This window comes from Melanerpes formicivorus, unplaced genomic scaffold (genome assembly GCF_026170545.1).
Source record: "Melanerpes formicivorus ecotype bairdi unplaced genomic scaffold, bMelFor1.0.p_v2 SCAF_1, whole genome shotgun sequence".
NCBI lineage: Eukaryota > Metazoa > Chordata > Aves > Piciformes > Picidae > Melanerpes > Melanerpes formicivorus.
The window spans coordinates 48,472,056-48,492,725 of NW_027142353.1; positions in this window are offsets into that span (position 1 = coordinate 48,472,056).

The following is a 20,670-nucleotide window of genomic DNA, read 5'->3' on the forward strand; positions in this document are numbered from 1 at the left end:
CCTGATGCAGCTTCAGTCTGTGTCCTCTTGTTCTGGTTTCCTGGGAGAAGAGACCAACCCCCTCCTGGCTACAACCACCCTTCAGGTAGTGGTAGACAGCAATAAGGTCTCCCCTGAGCCTTCTCTTCTCCAGGCTAAACAACCCCACCTCCCTCAGCCTCTCCTCATACGGCTTGTGCTTGAGGCCTCTCCCCAGCCTCGTTGCCCTTCTCTGGACACGTTCAAGAGACTCAATGTCCTTCTTAAATTGATGAGCTTTCTATGCTCAAAGAATGACTTAGATATCAAACTAAAGTGAGTGCCTGTGGCTGTGAAACCACATCTCACATACCTAAGGCTGCAAAAACTGCTTTTGTTCACAAGACAGCTTAAATTTCATCTGTACTCTCTCTCTGGTGTTTACTGATGGCAAGTTTAATTGTTAGGCATGTCACCTGTTGTGACTCTCTCTTGATTAAATAAACTGAAGTTTCCAGACAAGATACTGTCATTGTGTGAAGTGAGAGTAGGGTCACTCCCCACACGGCTTCTCCTGAGAAACACATCTGGTGTTCAAGTATAAATAAATCACATTGCTGCCAGAACAAACACATGTTCTGTGCTACTGTTTTTCCTTCTGATGAGTTAGCAATATCACAGGCTGACCATAGCAATGATTAAGGTTATTTCAAAATTAATTTCCTCTCACACGGCAAAGGCCACGAGTGTGGAATGTGTAATACAAGGAACCAGTATGTGGAAGTAAGGTAAATACATGAAGAGTTTGAGCACTACTCTTGGAAGTGCTCAGGCACACAGCTTTAATGCACTTGCTTCACTCAGTGGAATACAGTTTCCTTGCAGTTCATTCTTGCCTCAATCCTTAACTTCAAAGTAAATTATGTCAGCACTAAAGCCCAGTAACAGATACTTCAACCATAAAATGCTATTCTATTAAAAAAATGCATAGTAACCTAAAGTGGAGAATTTATATCCAAAGACCTCCTGACCTGTAACTGCAGGATGTCAGTATGGTACTCACCAAAGCCTGGAACAGCAGTATGGAAATCCCTGAGGGGCTGAGGAGTGCCAAGCCTGACATCTTTGGATTAAGCAGGTTTAGAAATGTTAACACACTCTGGTTTCACAGGTTTAGAGATGATCATCATCTGCAAGTCTTTGTCTGTATGTGAGTTCAGTCTGAGGTGGCTTGGAAATACAACATGTGTAAAGAAGTGTGGTTAGTTGTCCTGTAAGGTCAAACCCCCAAACAAGTCCTAGCATGGGCTAAGCACCTGTGAATAAATAGGATAGAATAGAATAGAATAGGACTAGACCAGACCAGGTTGGAAGAGACCTTCAAGATCATCGCGTCCAACCTATCAACCAATCCAACCCACCTAAACAACTAAACCATGGCACCAAGCACCCCATCAAGTCTCCTCCTGAACACCTCCAATGATAGTGACTCCACCACCTCCCCAGGCAGCCCATTCCAATGGGCAATCACTCTCTCTGTATAGAACTTCTTCCTAACATCCAGCCTAAACCTCCCCTGGTGCAGCCTGAGACTGTGTCCTCTTGTTCTGATATTGGCTGCCTGGGAGAAGAGACCAACCTCTGCCTGTCTACAACCTCCCTTCAGGTAGTTGTAGAGAGCAATAAGGTCACCCCTGAGTCTCCTCTTTTCCAGGCTAAGCAATCCCAGCTCCCTCAGCCTCTCCTCATAGGGCTTGTGTTCCAAACCCTTCACCAACTTTGTTGCCCTTAAATGTGCTAACCTGGACACTTCCCGGGGTCCAGATAGTCAAGGCAAATGTACAACATGTATGATTAACATTGTAAGCCCCCATGAATGTGCAAACCTGGATGCTTCCTGGGGTCCAGATGAATGTGTACCACCTGTAATTAATTTTATAACACAGCTGTGAACTGTGTGTGCCCCTGGCTATGTTTGGATATGCTCCAGCCCATAGGTCCAGTTATAAGAGTTCTGTGTTACCAAAGGGCATTAATTGTCTTGTGATGGTATTTAAACCAGCCAAGAAGTCAGGCAACTTGCCTTGTTCTCACCCAGACAGCAATGAGAGCCAAATGCTGCCTGAGTAGCAGCTGAAGAACCTTCTCTAGCAGACCAACAACTTCACCCAGGCCTTGCACGTAGACCAAGGCAGAAAAGAGAAAAGCTCCAAGGGAACTGAATCCCAGAAGAGGCTGCAGCCCATCAACTGGGCATGACAAGAGAGAGGTCCCCTAACCCTCTCCAAGCCAAGGACTGCTCAAATTATAGCCAGAGCATCTGGGAAGATACCAGACAGAGGAGCAAGTTGCGAGTACCTGGCTACTCTGCCACAGAATCCCATTTGTGGGAAACCCACAGATCACAGCACCTGTATCTCCAGTTTGAATTGCTGTATTGGAGATATTAGATGTGTGCTTAAATCACTTAACTGCCTTTATATGTGCAGTGTAAAGCCCACAACCTCTGGCAGGTGGCCACCGCTCAGGTCACTTCTGAAGTGCATGCAATGCAGCATGGTCTCTCCAAGATGTAGGGCATGAAGAGTGTTTACTTCACATGGCTTCTAATAAGATTCACACAGATTAAATCTTCTGGCCTCTATTAGTGATAAGATCAGGTGCTGGATTTGTTTATGTAATAAATTAATATCACTTAGAGGAATTTGGCTATATTACCACATAAGTTGTCTTGACTCACATTAAGCAGAGGCTGTTTAAAAATGTGGGATAAAATTTTGTCTGGGTGCCATGGGAAGGCAGGAGAAAGACATTACTCTGCCCCAGGCTGTGCCAGCGCTGCAGATAACCGTGACTATGCATGCCTGAGGAATATGCTACCGTACCTGTTACCTTTTCAGATTTGAGGAAGAAATCTTCATAGTAATTATCTTAATTTTCTTTTTCGTTATTGAGGCATACAAGTTGTTCCAGCAGATTGGATCTAAAGCCATTTTAATGATGTACAAAAAGAGTAATTAGCATGTAAAATAACATCACCGTTACTCTTTAGATTTCCTGGATTTGCTCTGGAAATATGGTTTAGCAATTACACTGTGTTTGCCAAATGGTGGGAAGAAAACTCATTCCTAAGCTAATTGGCATATGTCTCATTTTGTGTAATCTAGTTTTCTACATGTTGATGAGAAATAACAGCTTTTTCTTTGACCCTTTTTCTCGTAGTGGTGGAATTGCTCCTACTTGCTTATGAATGCTTTTCATGCCTCTCTACAGTGTAGCTCCTTTATCAGGCAAACAAGAGAATATGACTAATTCAAGACAACAGCCAGCTGCTGTAAAGAGCTTGGAGTCACATTTGTATTAGGAAAATGTTATGGTTTAAGGTGCACCAAAATAAAATGGTAGTACAATATTACCTTTATTGTTACTTTCAAAGTAGCTTGGAAAAATTATTTTGACAGTGTTTCATTAAAGTCAGTACATTACTTCTCAAAATTCAAATTAGGAAACACTACCTGCTCTGTAACTGAAAGAACAGGGTCTAAGGAAGCTGTGAGGAAGCAGACCAATGATCAGAAGCAATTTTTAATTCAATTGCCTAAAAGGTAGGGATCAAAATAGACATTTCGTTCTGAGAGGGAGTCTGGCAATTATATGTAAGCAGAAATAATCTGCAGTTATGAGAGGAATCAATCCTTAAAAACTGATGGAGATGTCCTCTTAGTAATTTAAGTTCTTGAAGTAAAGATATTGAAAGTATTATATCTGAAATCTAACTCTTTACAAGGAAAAAAAAACACAACAAACAACAAAACCACACACAACCCCCCAAAAAACCCCCAAAGAAACAAACCCCAACCAGTCAACCAAACAACCCCTCAAAACATTGTAAGCTATATGCTGATATGTTATTGTATCTCAACATGCACACCAGCAAATACTCAACATGAGGAGTCCATAGCTTCTCGTAGCAAGTGAGGATAAGAAAATGTGGCATGTTATGCACCATTGTAAGCTGTCTGTACTGTGTTTGCTTCTGAAGCTCAGTTTGTTAATGTTACCTTTCACCAATGGCAAAGATATCATTTGCTGAGAATGAAATACAGCTGCAGATGCTTATGAATACTCAGACCAACTTACTCCTTCTATATGAACGGGCAGAAGAGGAATCTAGTGTCTTATTCCTAACTGCTTAGTGATAACACTACCACTTTATGTGAGAGAAGCAAGGGCTATATTCTAATTGGTACCACTATTAAACTGCACAGAAGTTATATATGTTCACTAGTTACGATCATTGAACCTCCCTTGCCCCCTCCTCTAGTACATGAAGGTGTAGCCTTGATTTTCAATGTCTTGTGTCACTTACCTATATAGCAAGCTCCTAAGAAGGTCAGTTCTTCATGTGTCTACTTTGTGATTTAGATATATGAGAATGACATCAGTGACACCTGTCAGTACACTAGCTCAGGAATTATGAACCAGCTGCTCTGATTACAAGAAACTTCCATGACAGGCTGAGCAGAGTCCATGTGGCTATAATCAATAGCTACATCTCAACTTGCCTTCTTACAAGTTCATTTCAGAGAGGTGTGCTTGTGCCTGATGAAGATGGATTGAATTGAACCTACTGCTGTTATTCACACCATGCTGCTGTCATGCCAGCTTCAAAAATGAAAGTGCTAACTGGAGGGAAGTATGATGGGGCTTGAAGTTCAGACTGCAACATGGGAGGCTTCCTGTTCTGGTTGCTGCTTCTGGGTTCTGGCTTCTTGGGTGTTGGCACTTTTCTGAAGACATGGTGGTGGAAAGAGTGGGAGTCGAGTAGCTGCTTTTCTGCCTTTCTTTTTTTCCCCTTAGCTTTTTCCTTACCTTTTATTTCTTTACACATACAAACACCACTATCCCCCCCCATTTTCACCTTCTGCAAAATAGGCTAAGCTAAGGTAGTCATGTATTGTAGTATCTGATTAACTACATTATTAGCTAAGGTAATTATGCATTGGGTTTATGACTACTAAACCATGGCATCAAGTGCCATGTCCAATGCCCCTTTCAGCACCTCCAGGGATTGTGACTCCACTGCCTCCCTGGGCAGCACATTCCAATGGCTAACAACTCTCTCAGTGAAGAACTTTCTCCTCACCTCGAGCCTAAACCTCCCCTGGTGCAGCTTGAGACTGTGTCTTCTTGTTCTGGTGCTGATTGCCTGGGAGAAGAGACCAACCACCTCCTGGCTACAACTTCCCTTCAGGTAGTTGTAGACAGCAATATCTTATGCAAACTGATGTCTTATGTTACATTAAAGTCTTATATCTTTATCTCAGCCCTGAGTTCCATGTTACTCTTCCCCTCACATTTGTGTTGGAGGAGCAGGCAGGTTAGCCCCAAAGGCTCACAGGACAGGTTTAGATTTGAATTATCTGTCCTAGGACTGCATGCTGAACATTACAGGATTAGGAACGGATTAGCTCAAGATCAGCACCAAGTTGATTTGGCTTCACTGTTCCGAGACCCAACCCTATAACTTGCAGTTAATGTTGTACTAGACCACACAGTTTGGGTTCTCAGGTGTTTCTGGACTGAGCTGTCTTGTGTGTAGGTCTATCATTTCACACAGAGTAATGCTGTTAAGATGCAGCTCAGTAATTTTCAGTATGCACACTTAAAATCATATCCAGCCAGGGCTTGACTGGTATGTGATGGGCTGACACAAGAGGGAGTTGTCCAAAGGCATTAACAGGTTCCAGCTCTCATAAAGGTTCAAAGTCACTTCTGATTAAAGCCTGATGAAGTCTGAACTGCAGCTTCTCACAAGGTCCAGACAAGCTGAACTGCAGTGTCATGTCTCTTTGAGAAGGAAGTTTTCAACTTCTTCACTGCATTTCCATTGTCACTTTTAGTTTCAATACATTATGGAAAAACTCTCCAGATTTAACAAGAACCGTTGTGGAGAAAAGAAGTCAGTTACCAAATGGATCAGTCTCCTAATGGTGTAACAGCAATTCTGTCACTAATAGAAACGGTACTGGGGTCAACATACATAAAATACAGATAACCATAGGGTGCCTAATTATAGTGATTAGGAATAGGCTTGTCTACTAGTTTCTTATTTGCTTTTTTCCCCCCTTTCCTAGTAAATTGCCTACAAAGATGTTTTACTGTACATAGATTTGGCTGTACATTATCAAGCCCAAATTAATGAAATGACTCAACTTATAAAACTGATGATTGAGCTATGTCAGTAATGGAGTTCAGGAGAGGTTTTCAACAAATGGGTAACAAAACAGAAAGAAAAAGCCTATCTGAAAATGCAGTGAAAGCTCTAAGTGCAAATGTTCATTTTTTATTTTACTTTGTGTTCAAAATCTATCGAGAACTCAGTGTGCTCTTTTCTAAAAGGCATAACTGTGATGAATTAACTACTTATTTCTGTTGTGCACTTGAGCTTCAGTTATATCCAGCAATTCTGTACAGAATCCACAGGCATGAAGAATGTTGCCATTGGACAGACTATTATCATACCACATTTTAATTAGCTCAGTCCAAAACTATTAAACAAAGTATTTTGGTTACTGCACAAAGGTATTCCGTATTCTAAGTGAACTGAAATATGCTCTGGAATAAAGTATGAGATCGAGTCTGAATTTTCCCTGGGAGATTCCAGAGATGCAGTGTAGTAACCCCATGACTTCAACTCTCTGCTTTGATAAAAGATGCTCCTCTTCAGCACAGCCAATATATTGCAATGTGAATTATTAGACAGCACAACAACAATAATTAATCTGGATTAATGCCACAATTTGTCCAGTTTGCAGGATTTCACTAACATTTGGAGTTTAGCTTTTCCAGTGATCATAGTGTCTTTAGTTATTATAAAAAGGACTTTTTGTTCCCTTGATAAAGCAAACCTATTTGGTGGTTGCAGCTAAAGGACCACATGCAATTCCTAAGGTACAGAGGCTGCCACTTACACTTCATTATGCTACCACACAGCTGCGTTATTGCCATATTCACTTTTCTTTTCACCTTTCCTCCCAGGCTATTTATTTTTTCACAGATATTCAAAAAAGCTGATTTGTTATTACCATTCCTTTTTCAGAATGTATTTGTATTGCAGTACCTCTTGTGAGCCCTAGCCATAGGTAAAAGCTGCACTGTACTACGTGCACTGAATAAACTCCTAATAAAACACAGCTTTTTGCATAGAGCTTCCAGTGTAAGGTGAGAAAGGAAGCAGATAGATACAAAGGAAGAGTTGTATCTCCTCATTTAATAATGCAGAAGTCAGGATGAAATCCCTAGTCACATCTGGGCTCATAGCCAAATAGAGTTATGGATACCTCCAGAGTTGCTCAGATTTAAATCCAAGTGAGGTGAACCAGATTTGGAAGCCATTCTTTTTTTTCCAGGGAGTCAATGTTTATAAAGGAGGCTGAGCTGACTGGCTCCAATTAGACACCCAGTTTCCAGTGACAAGAATTCAGTATTCTGGTGTTATTTTAGTTATCACAAGTTTCACTGCTGGCTTCAGTTGTTTATAAGCAGCCTTAATTCCAACATGTTTCCTTGCTATGATCTTCTGTTCTAAACCACTCATGTATAATTTGTATTATTAATTTACTAGCTAGCATTAACTGATTCTTGTTCACCTTGCTGGTATAAACTGAAGAATAATTAATGCTTGTGTACTGTTCTGAAAATCACCATTAATGCTACTTTGAGGAGAAAGATGGTGGTTTTTTATGTTCTTCCCCCACAACCCCCATCCCTCCTAGTCTTCAGTTGTCTCTGTATTCATCATATTCCCACTGTTTCCATTGCATGTTCTATTCTTTAACCTCATGTCTTTGAGAAATTTCTCTGAAAATGCACAACAGGCACTCTTGGTCTGCCCCATTCCTCTCTTTTAGCTATCTGAGTGCTGACAGAGAAGAAAGAGATGGAGACAATTTCCCAGGTCACAAAGATGATGTAGTGGGCATACATGCTAGTGTGGTACATTGAGGATAAACTTTTAAAGGGACTGTAGAGAAGGGAAAACAGAATCACCACTAAAGAAAGGCAGAGAGAAATCGCAGTTGTGCATGTCCTTTTCCTTCTGTTTCCCACTTGGAGAAGTCCTTCACTGGGATGGGATTCCTGTCTCATGTGGAAACTAGGAAGTTTTCATTTTGGCAGGAGTTTTCGCTTCTGAGTTTTTCATTTGCTTCAGAAGTATGATTAAAAGGGAATATAAGCAGAACAAGCAATCAGATAATGGATTTAAAACCTGCTGGAAAAGTAAAGGAACAGTCAGCATGGATTTACCAAGGGGAAGTCATTCGTGACTAATCTGATAACCTTCTATGATGCGGTAACAGAATGTGTAGGTGCAGGGAGACAAGGGGATGTGGTCTATCTTGACCTTACCAAGGCACTGTCTCCCATAACATCCTTATGAGCAAGCTCAGGAAGTGTGGGATAGAAGAACAGACAGTGAGATGGATTAGGAACTGGTTACACAACAGAGTGCAAAGAATGGTGGTCAATGGTGCCAAGTCCATCTGGAGAGCTGTAACTAGTGGATTCCTCTATGGATCAGTGCTGGGTCTGGTCCTGTTCAACATATTTACCAATGACATTGATGAGGGGATAGAGTGTCTGCTCAGCAAGTTTGCTGATGATACCAAACTGGGAGGTTTGGCTGATACACCTGGAGGCCATTGAGACCGACTTTGGCAGAGAGTAACATAATGAGGTTCAACAAGGGTAAGTGCAGAGTCCTGCAGCTGGGAAGGAATAATAAATTGCACTAGTACAGGTTGGGTCGTGATCTACTGGAGAGCAGCCCAGTGGAGAAGTCCTGGCAGTCCTGGCAGATAACGAGTTATCCATGGGTCAGCAATGTGTCCCTGTGGCCAAGAAGGCAAATGGTATCCTGAGGTGCATTAAGAATAGTGCATCCAGCAGATCAAGGGAGGTTCTCCTCCCCCTCTACTCTGTCCTGGTGAGACCTCACCTGGAATCCAGTTCCGGGTTCCCCAGTCAGGAAGAACAAGGATCTACTGGAGAGAGTCCAAAGGAGGGCTATGAGGATGATTAAGGGACTGGAGCACTGCTTTATGAGGAGAGGCTGAGAGACTTGGGGCTTTTTAGTCTGGAGGAAACTGAGAGAGGATTTAATAAATATTTATAAATATCTGAGGGCTGGGTGTCAAGAGGGAGGGGACAGGCTCTTCTCAGTTGCACCTTGTGATAGGACAAGGGGCAATGGGTATAAACTACAGGGCAGGAGTTTCCATCTCAACATGAGGAAGAACTTCTTCACTGTAATGGTCACAAAACACTGGAACAGGCTCCCCAGAGGGGTTGTGGAGTCTCCCTCTCTGAAGGCTTTCAAGACCCACCTGGATGCATTCCTGTGTGACCTGCACAAGATTATATGGTTTTATGATCCTGCTCTGGCACGGGGGTTGGATTCAATGATCTCTGAAGGTCCCTTCCAACCCCTGACATCCCGTGATCCTGTGATCTCGTGAAAAGGTAGTGACCAGCACCTTATTTCTCTGTATAGAAGGCAGAATGTTTGATGCTTGCAATTTGTAAAACTGAGCTGGACAAACCCAGAGAAAACATATGGCACTGTAAAAATACTACAAAAATTGTGATGTTCAAGCTGTCCCTAAAGTACTTGTATTTCTAATTTTACAATCTTGAGATTTGTATGCCTGTTCAAACACCTACATTTTCTTTTGCATCCTTCACAAAAATGCATAACAATATAAATATGCTAACAGTTTACAATGAATAAAAAAAAAAACCACCCTTGTTGTTGTGGCCTGACAGTGATCTGATTACCTCAATTTGATCCTCTGCCAGCTATTTTCCCCATGTCTGACCTTGTAAAAGATGAAAAAACACAGAAGTGTTTTTCTCTCTGCAAACTCACACTACAACATAATAACACTGTGGAAAATCCTACCAAAAAGAAAAATTAAATCTGAGTAAAGTACATAGAAATGGAGAAAGGAAAGAAAAGATTCAGCTATAATAGATCTGGAAAGAATTTACCTGAAAGATGACAAGAGGCACAAGCAAACCTGAAGACCTTTGCTGCGGACGAAGTCAGCGACAGAGATTTTCTTCACATATCTGGCAGTAGCAAGTGAGTATATGGCCCACATGAACTCCATTTAATCAAGAAAATGAAATGCCTCTTTTTAGTACCAGAAGTTCAGTTTGGCTGGAAGCAGTTTTTTATAATTACATTTGTGACTGGAGACTGCAAGTGGTGCCATGAGATTTAGCTGACCATCTGTACAGCCTGTGTATTAAATAATGACTATCACAACCTCAGCGCAGCATTTATGGTAGGTTGTTTGCAAGGTATTGATGAGCCAGAACTTGATTCTCACTAGGTCACTCATATTTTACTGAATTTTCAGTACTGAAAATTCACAGCCTATGTAGGAAAAAAAAAAAAGCAGCAAAAACAGTGGCCTGGACAATTTGTTAGATTATATTGCCTTTATATTTGTGATCCAGAATAGTTTAGCCTGGTTTAAATCACTTTGCATTTTTGAGAACATCTGGATATATTAGCACCAAAATGAAGAATAGAATTAAAACTTTGGTTCTTTTAGCAGTATTAGTTTCAGGTAGAGGTCCTAAAAGAGAGAATAAGTCCTAGTAGATTAGGTTTTAAAGGCTATGGAGAACAACAAAGACATAGCTGGCAGCTGGTCACAAGTGATGTTCTTCAGAGCTCAGTGTTGGGACCACTTCTGTTTAACATCTTTATTGATGGCCTTGATGAAGACATAGCATGTGTAATCAGTAACAATTGCAGATGACACCAAGTTAGGTGGGAGTGTTGAGGGTATGAGGGTAGGGAGGCTCTACAGAAGGATTTGGATGGATTGGATCAATGGGCCAATGTTAATGGGATCAGCTTCAACAAGGCCAAATGCCAGGTCCTGCACTTGGGTCACAATGACTCCAGGCTTGGGGAAGTGTGACTGTGAATATAGTTCAGTATACAGTGAGTATAGTTCAGATACAGTAAGTATCATATTTATGTTCCATCTTGATACTAAAGAGTGTGTTTTGTCCCAAGGGTGCAGACTGAGGCAGCAGATATGAGAAGGCTATCAGGGAGCAGATGACTTCATAGGATCATAGGATGTTAGGGGTTGGAAACGACCTCTGGAGATCACTGAGTCCAATCCCCCTGCCAGAGCAGGACCATAGAATCTAGCACAGGTTGCACAGGAATGCATCCAGATGGGTCTTGAAAGTCTCTAGAGAAGGAGACTCCACAACCTCTCTGGGCAGCCTGTTCCAGTTCTCTGTGACCCTCACAGTGAAGAAGTTCCTCCTCATGTTGAGGTGGAACCTATGGAACCTACTGTGTTGTAGTTTATATCCATCTTCTGGGATGTAGTATCACCACCTGAAGCTTCAGCACAGTCAGTCTGTCTTGCATTCAATTCTGCCAATGGCTGTGGGCCCCAAGATACAGCTGGAGATGGAAATACCCATGGTGCCTTGGCCATATGTGTCAAAGCAGGTAATGTTGCACTACAAGAGCTATCCTGAGGGATCTATTCCCCCGGCTGTCCTGGGAGGACTAGAGCACAGGTTAATATGTGGTTGTTTGTTTTTTATTTTTCTGTTTTTGAACATCAACCTTCACTTAGCAGAAACAGTATTCAGCTAGAGCCTAAAATTTTACAGTAGAAGCTGTGAGAGGCATTAAATAATTTCCTAAGATATGAATGATAGCCAAAAAACTAATCCAGAGCGAGTGCAGCCAAACATCTTTGAGCTGTAATTAGTGGAGGACTACTTTTTACATTACAAAACCCACTCTCTAAGAGATGTTAAGAATGACTCATCACATGAAAATATGTTCGAAGTGCACTCGAATGTGGCCCTTCTTTATGTTTTCAGTGAGCTCTGTGACCTATACTCTCAGCTTGTGCTGTCTAAAAGCATTTAGTCTGCCTTTTTCTGCAAAATCACTCAGACATTCTTGCTGCAGAGAAAGGGATTGGGGTCTTCGTAATATTTGAAGTCCTTAAAAAGCATCACCAAACATAACAGCCCTACGACATCTCTCATGAGATATTCAGCTGTTATTTAAGGGCTCGTGGATAGTGGATTAATAATTTTAAATGACAGATTTCTTGAAGTTCATAACCAATTTTATTTTAAGATACAGTCCCAGTTCCTCAATGGCTGCAGATCAGCAAATAATTTAGCAGCACAGAAGTGGGCTCATTGATCAAAGACGACGTCTTCATCTATATTGCATGTGCCTCAAGCTGTTTATATATGACCAAATGTAATTTGATTCCCTGAACCAAACATCTCCTGGCTTCATGCAGTTATCTAAAGGAAGTAATCATTTCAGAGTCATATTTCCATTTTGGGGCTAGAGGGCAGGGGATGGAGAGTTCTTGCTCAGATACTTGTGGCCCCTCAGTTTAAGAAAGATGTTGAGTTGCTGGAATGTGTCCAGAGAAGGGCAACAAAGCTGATGAGGGAGTCTGGAGCACAAGACCTGCGAAGAGCAGCTGAGGGAGCTGGGGTTGTTTAGCCTGGAGTGGAGGAGGCTCACAGGGGAGATCTTATTGCTCTCTACAACTACCTGAAAGGAGGTTGTAGCCAGGAGTGGGTTGGTCTCTTCTCCCAGGCAACCACCAACCGAACAAGAGGACACAGTCTTAAGCTGTGCCAGGGGAGGTTTAGGCTGGATGTTAGGAAGAAATTCTTCACAGGAAGAGAGATTGGCCATTGGAATGGGCTGCCTGGGGATGTGGTGGAGTCACCATCTCTGAAGGTGTTTAAGAAGAGCCTGGATGGGGTGCTTGGTGTCATGGTTTAGTTGATTAGATGGTGTTGGGTGATAGGCTGGACTTGATGATCTCAAAGGTCTTTTCCAACCTGGTTAACTCTGTATATTCTGTATATTCTGAAATGAATGTTGCTTGAGTGTGCATAAACCACTTTTCATGTAATATCTGTGCATGGGGACTGGGCATTGTTCAGGACTTTGCTGCAGAATGGTTTGATTGTTCTAGATCAAAACAGTAACAAGGGCACCATCACTATCATACCTAGAGCAGGTAAAACTATTATAGGAAGAAATATATGGTTTGGAGAATGTCTTTAGAATACCCTTCAGTAAAAAAAAAATTACCAATTCGAGTCAGAATGTTACTAATAATTTGCCTTGCAGGAGGACTGGATTTCAAGAAAAAGAAAAGTCAAATTATAATCTAAAATGAGTTAAGAGGAAGTAAAATTGGTTTGGCTATTGGGATTCAAAACATGTCCTGAAAGGTTCTTTTTTAGCAACCCAAAGGACAGAAAGTGTAGAAAATGTAAGGAAAATTAATGTCTTTTCATAGTCGCAATTCTTTCAGTTATTCAGGTAAATTGTGTGATAAGTCTTTGTTCAGTTTAAGTTCTGTAAAAGTCACTTTTATTGGGCTGAAAATTCCTAGCTTTGTAAAGAACGTGTTAGATTTAATTCTAATGTTCCTTTTCTACATACCTTCTTTTTAACAGTAATACAATTTGATAAGTAAGATCATTGCCTAGGGATACAAAATTAAGTGCTCTGTATCATAAAATGCTTACATATACTTCTGTTATTCTGTAGGGGTCAGTGAATGAGGTAATGCATTTCTTGTAAAATAGAAGCCAATTTGGGGTTGAAGCATGCATTACACATTATATTCTTTTCTGTTTATGCCTGCTTCTGACTGTTCACCCAACTTAACAGGGTCACAATTCATCACACTACTAAAGCACATAAGAAGGTCACAGGCATTGCATAATAACTCCTTAGAACTCTTAAGTAATAGGAGCTCATATTAGTCACATAAATAACAGGAAAGAAGGTGAAAAAAACCCAACCAAACAAAAGGTTTTGGGTTTGTTTTGTGGGGGTTTTGTTCCCTTTTGTTTTTCTCTTTTTTTTTTATTGTTCCCTAGAAAATTACTTTCTAAATGCAAAACCTTTCGGCAGGGCTGTTAGGAAGTTACAGCAGCTGGGTAAGTGAGAGTCTCTAACAAAAAAGCCAAGAATTGAATGGGGTTCTGCTAAAGAATGTTCTTTGGCAAAACAGGTCTTTGGACAGGGATTAACGTGTCCTCCCCAGTTTAGAGCTGACAAAGTTGGATTATATTTTCTTTGTCCTCCTGCCTCGTCTTCTGTTTCAAGCAGGTCTCATCTAGACATTCTGTTCAAGGGATATTGCCAGATTAATTGGTATAAAAGCTTTAATCAAAATGTCCAGGCATTTTTCTCCTTATGTTCATATGTATGTCTCAGCATGTGCTACAAGATGAGATACTTAAAACATGGTTTGCAATAATCCACTTCACATAGTTCTTTGTGTTGTGGTATACACAGCAGTGCAGAATGTTCTGAAGTCCCACCTATAGCTAATGCAAATTGATTTTGATGACCTATATTGGGTTGCACTAGCTGGAATCCTGACCCACAGAGGATCACAAAGCAGCTCATGATTGCTCTTTGTCCATTCCCTCAAATGCAAACTGCTTTTTTTGAGAAGTTTAATTTCTTTTACAATAACAGCGTTGGTTCATATCCTTGCATTTGTTTATCCATTTTTGTATTTATGTTTGTCTGTAAATGAACAAACAAACAGGCAAAAATCCTTTCCTGCTCTCCCCAAACCTGGTTCTAAGTGTTATTCCTGATAAAGACAAAGGTGCAATCGTTTTGCAAGTATCAGTGTGAATATTCTCTTTCTTTCTTTTCTTTCTCTTTCTTCCTTTCTCTCTTCCTCTCTTCCTCTTTTTTTTTCTTTCTTTCTTTCTTTCTTTCTTTCTTTCTTTCTTTCTTTCTTTCTTTCTTTCTTTCTTTCTTTCTTTCTTTCTTTCTTTCTTTCTTTCTTTCTTTCTTTCTTTCTTTCTTTCTTTCTTTCTTTCTTTCTTTCTTTCTCTCTTTCTTTCTCTCTTTCTTTCTCTCTTTCTTTCTCTCTTTCTTTCTCTCTTTCTCTCTTTCTTTCTCTCTTTCTTTCTCTCTTTCTTTCTCTCTTTATTTCTTTCTTTCTCTTTCTTTCTTTCTTTCTTTCTTTCTTCCTTTCTTCCTTTCTTCCTTTCTTCCTTCCTTCCTTCCTTCCTTCCTTCCTTCATTTGAATAGGACCTAAGTTCATTTAGTAATTTGAAGAAGAATTCTCTTATTCTTTTTGGTGACTTCCTTATCACTTTCTTTTTAAAAGAAAGAAAAATAACAGTAATTTCTCCCAGGGAAAAAGGCATGATTTTACCTTGACACTTTCAGCAATTTTTGGACACAAATGAGAAAATACATGATTTTTGAAAGTAGAATTCCTTTCATCCATTGCTGGTTTGTTACCACTTCAGACAAATTGTTCTGGTTTCTTGGGAATTTGCATCTCCACCAAGACCGATTAAAAATGATGCCCAAACTCTCTCCCTGTTAAACTCTCTCTGTGTTCAGCAGCCAGAAATGGCAACCACTGTGACTATGAAAAGTGTTATTATATTGGTTTTCTTTCTAGTATTAGAGGCTTAAATAAGATCAACTATTCAGTAAGAAAATTACAAGATACAGAGAAGGGAAATCATCACACAGGATGGTGACAGGATAATAAATTGATATAATAACACTGCAAAGCAACTTTAATGTCTGAAAGACAAGAAGAAAATAACTTGTTCTCTAAGATGAGCTCAGCTCTCAATGATTATTGAGATAGACCTGGATTTTTCATTTCAAAGGAGTATTAATTTGGTCAGATTTTTATTTTAACTCTGACTTTTTGTTTATTTGGTTGTCAGGGAGCATCCATTCATTCAAGGAGCTTTAACACTTTTACAATTGCATACAATTTCCCCCTCCTTGGTTTTAAACTCTGTCCATGTTTGGTGGGAGTTTGAGTCTAGGATTTGAATTCAAAACCATCACAGCTTACAAGGTGTCATAGTATCATAGTATCAGTCAGGGTTGGAAAGGACCACAAGGATCATCTAGTTCCAACCCCCCTGCCATGAGCAGTGTCTATCATATTGGTATATTCCAATCACTGTGGAGGCTTATCCCAGGCTTTTCATTGAGGCAGAGGGAAAAAAAAGCAGGAGACGTTGGTTCTGCTCAGTCTGGGAGGCCTTGATTTCCCTTGTTCCTTAGCCAGGAGACAAATCCAACCATGAAACAAATGCCTCACTAATTAGGGACAACTCATCATCTCCACTGCTGAAGTTGTGCATCTGTGCTCTGTAGAAAGAGAGTATCAATTATAAAGCTGGACAGCAAGCCTGGCTGAAGGTATTTATCTAGTGGTTCCCTAGGACCACACACAACAACCAATTCTTTTTTTTCATGTGGTACTGTTTTTAATAGCTATAGAAGGTTTATTGAGGGATGGCTTCTTCAAGCCCACTTGTTAAAAAATAAAAATAATTTTGAAAAAATCATAAAATCATAAAAGATAAAAAGACATTTTTTTATCTCAGCCAAGTGCTCCATAAATAAAGCATTCCGATGCACAGATCAAAAGCAGCGCTCACACATCGCTAGAGCAGACGTTGCATTTGGCAGCAAGAGTGTCTGAATCCCATCAGCAGCGTCTCATCAGAGAACCATGGAGCCCCATTCATCTCATTTGCAAGAGCTGAACTTTTTTCCTTTGCTATGTAATGACTTTTAAAACTGTGTGCCAACTCTTTTTGGTATATAGGTTTGTTAACAATCAGCTCTCAGCGTAGTTTCTAACCCGGATAAAATCCTTATCAAGCTCATCCTTTCTGATTCATCCTGAGAAACTTATAGTTCAGATTGAATTATTTAAATTGGATGCCAAAAATGTAAACATTACATTGTTCATTGCATTAAATATAAATTAAAACAACATTCTGGTGAAAGTGATCACCAATGGTGACTAATAGAAATATAAATAAATGCCTGTGGATGTGGTCTACCTGGACTTCAGCAAGGCCTTTGACACTGTCCCCCACAGCAAACTCCTGGCCAAGCTGTCAGCCCACGGCTTGGATGGGAGCACACTGTGTTGGGTTAGGAACTGGCTGGAGGGCCAAGCCCAGAGAGTGGTGGTGAATGGTGCCACATCCAGCTGGTGGCCAGTCACTAGTGGTTTGCCCCAGGGATCAGTGCTGGGCCTTGTGCTCTTTAACATCTTTATTGATGATCTGGACGAGGGCATTGAGTCAATCATCAGTAAATTTGTGGACGACACCAACCTGGGGGCACGTGTTGATCTACTGGAGGGTAGAGGGGCTTTGCAGAGGGACCTCGATGGGCTGGCCAGATGGGTGGAGTCCAATCAGCACTAGAACAAGGGACACAGTCTCAAGCTGTGCCAGGGGAGGTTTAGGCTGGATGTTAGGAAGAAGTTCTATAGAGAGAGAGTGATTGCCCATTGGAATGGGCTGCCCGGGGAGGTGGTAGAGTCACCATCACTGGAGGTGTTCAGGAGGAGACTTGATAGGGTGCTTGGTTGCATGGTTTAGTTGATTAGGTAGGTTGGATTAGTTGATAGGTTGGACACGATGATCCTGAAGGTCTCTTCCAACCTATTCTATTCTATTCTGGTCTATTCTATTCTATTCTATTCTATTCTATTCTATTCTATTCTATTCTATTCTATTCCTAGTCTAGTCTATTCAGGCTACAATACATTCTAATTCTTCTTTTAATATAAATTCAAAGATAGCAACACTGGTGATGCTTAATCAAACGTTTCAGATTATTGTTGAGAAGGGCTGAACTCTGTCCTGACTGGTGCTGGAAGCAGAGCCAGGCGAGTGAACAGTGTTTTCATGCTGTGGATGTCATTCTTTCCACGCTCAGTCTTTTCAGTATGCAGTTCTGTCAAGAAAAAACAAATAAGAAACTAACTGCCCAAGTAAAAATATTCATCCACAGCAGACAGTATGTCAAAAGCAATTGGCTTGTGTGAACATTATGTCACACTCCTAGTCATCTGCTTTTGGTTTTTAGGGAAAAGAAGAGAATAGTCACTTTGTAAATGCAGCTTCAGAAAAGGAGTAAACTACCTGAGTTTACTGGAGATACTGATTTGTATTTATTTAGCTTTCTTTTTTTTTCTTTCTGGTATTGTCCTTGCAATGAACATCTGCGTTTTCACTATGAGGTCAAAGCTTTATACCCTTTCCTCCTCCAGGATAAGCTCTTCATTTTCTTCAGTTTTCTGTTCAGGAAACAATATAAGGAAAAAGCAACTGATCTGTGGTAGTGGAGAGAGAGTCCCAATGATTTTATTCAAGAACCTTATTCCTGAAGCAGCGTTACTGGCACAGCTGGTCTTGCTTATCTATAGTTCACTTTATACTTTACTTTGCATATAAATTACATGAGGGTCTTTTGGCCATCCCTGTCAAATAAAATAGAAAGATAGCTTAACTATGCCAACTGAGTCATCAAATACGTGAGTAACAATATATACAGACTTGTTAATTTCTCACATTAGTGGTCTTAGACTCCTATAAGCCATCAGCTGGAGTATTGTCTCAAGGGTAAACATGAAAGATACTTTTCAGGTCGACGAGAGGGGTGGAGTATGATATCCCACACAGAATCATGTAATGGTCTGGATTGGAAGGAACCTCTAAAGGTCATCTAGTCCTACCTCTCCACAGTCAGCAGGGACATCCCCAACTAGATCAGGTTGCCCAGGGCTTCATTGATTCTCACCGTGAATATCTCCAGGGATGGGCACTCAACCACCTCCCTGGGCCACCTGTTCCAGTGTTCTACCACCCTCATAGTAAAGAACTTTTTCCTAACATCCAATTTAAATCTCCTCTTCTCCAGCTTAAAGCCATTGCCCCTTGTCTACTTGTCTACAGGCCTTTGTCAACAATCTCTCCCCATCCTTCCTGTAGGTCCCCTTCAGGTATTGGAAGGCTGCTATTAGGTCTTCCTGGAGCCTCTTCTTCTCCGGGCTGAACACCCCCAATTCCCTCAGCCTGTCATGGCAGCAGAGGTGCTCCAAACCCCTGATCATTCTCATAACCCTCCTCTGGACCCACTCCATCAGGTCCATGTCCTTCCTATATTGAGGACTCCAGACCCGTACACAGTACTCCAGGTGAGGTCTCACCAGAGCAGAGTAATTATTGTATATTGTACTGTTAGCCAATGGACTTCTATGGTGAATAAATATGAAATTGAAACATTATTCACAACATATTTGTGAAAAGCAGTAAATGGACTTTCTGCCTAATTATTCAGATTTAAACAGTATAAAATATGGAGACAGCTCACTTGTAGTACTCAGCTACATGACATAACACTCAGCTTTATTACAGTTGGAAGAATAATTTATTAGATTAAACCTGTGTTGTGTTGACCCCAGCTGGATGCCAGATATCCACCAAAGCCACTCTATCAGTCCCCTCCTTAGCTGAACAAGGGAGAGAAAATAATAAAAAGCTGCTGGGTTGAGCTAAGGACAAGGAGAAATCACACAGTGATTGGGGCAAAAAAGACTTAGGTAAACTAGTTAAATTTGTTACCAATCATATCAGAGTAGAATAATGAGAAATAAAACTAAATCTTAAGAAACCTTTTCCCTGTGCCACCCTTTTTCCTGGGCTCAACTTCACTCCCAATTTTCTCCATCTCCTTCCCCTTAGCAGTTCAAGGGAACAGGGAATGTGGGTTGTCAATTCATCATATGTTTCTGCTGCTCCTTCCTTCTCAGAGGGAGGACTACTCACACTCTTCCCCTGCTCTGACATGGGGTCCCTCCCATGGGGGACAGTCCTCCATGAATTTCTCAGAAATGAGTGCTTCCCTAGGCTATATTTCTTCACAAACTTCTCTAGCAGGCATTTCCCATAAAGTCACAGCAAATCTGCCAGCAAACCTTCTCCAGCATGGGCTCCTCTCTCCATGTGGTGCAGTTTTCCCATAGGGTCACAGCCTCATTCAGGCATCTGTTTTGGAGTGGGTTCTTACATGGACTGCAAGTGAAGATCTTCTCTGCCACTGACCTCCATGGGCTGCATGGTCTACCTGGAACACCTCCATACCCTCCTCCTCAACTGACTTTGGTGTTTGAAAAGTTGTTGCTCAGTAATATATTCATGCTCTTGTGACTGCTGCTGCTGTTGTGCAGGTTGGATTTCCCCCCCTTTTTAATTGCCTTGCAGTAAGATAAACTCTGCTGAAATACAGTGTAGTATGTCAGATGGTGTTGGATGATGGGTTGGACGCAATGATCTTGAAGGTCTCTTCCAACCTGGTTTATTCTATTCTATAATTCATTCTATAATTCATTCTATTCTTCATTCTATTTTCTATTCTACATTCTATTTTCTATTCTATTCTATTCTATTCTATTCTATTCTATTCTATTCTATTCTATTCTATTCTATTCTATTCTATTCTATTCTATTCTATTCTACTCTATTCCATTCCATTCCATTCCATTCCATTCCGATTGGTCACTCTTAGGACAGTGTTGGGTTAAGGGTTGAACACGCTGATCTTAAAGGTCTCTTCCAACCAAAACAATTCCATGATCCTACATCTTTCCTCTCTGTTGCAGTATATGTCCTCACTAGTATTTGGTTTAGTATTTGAAAATGTCTCATCTCCACAATTAAATATTTCACCTAAGAACAGCATGATCTGTATACTACATTAAGACATTTGCTGGTGAGATAATATTTATTTCCAGCAG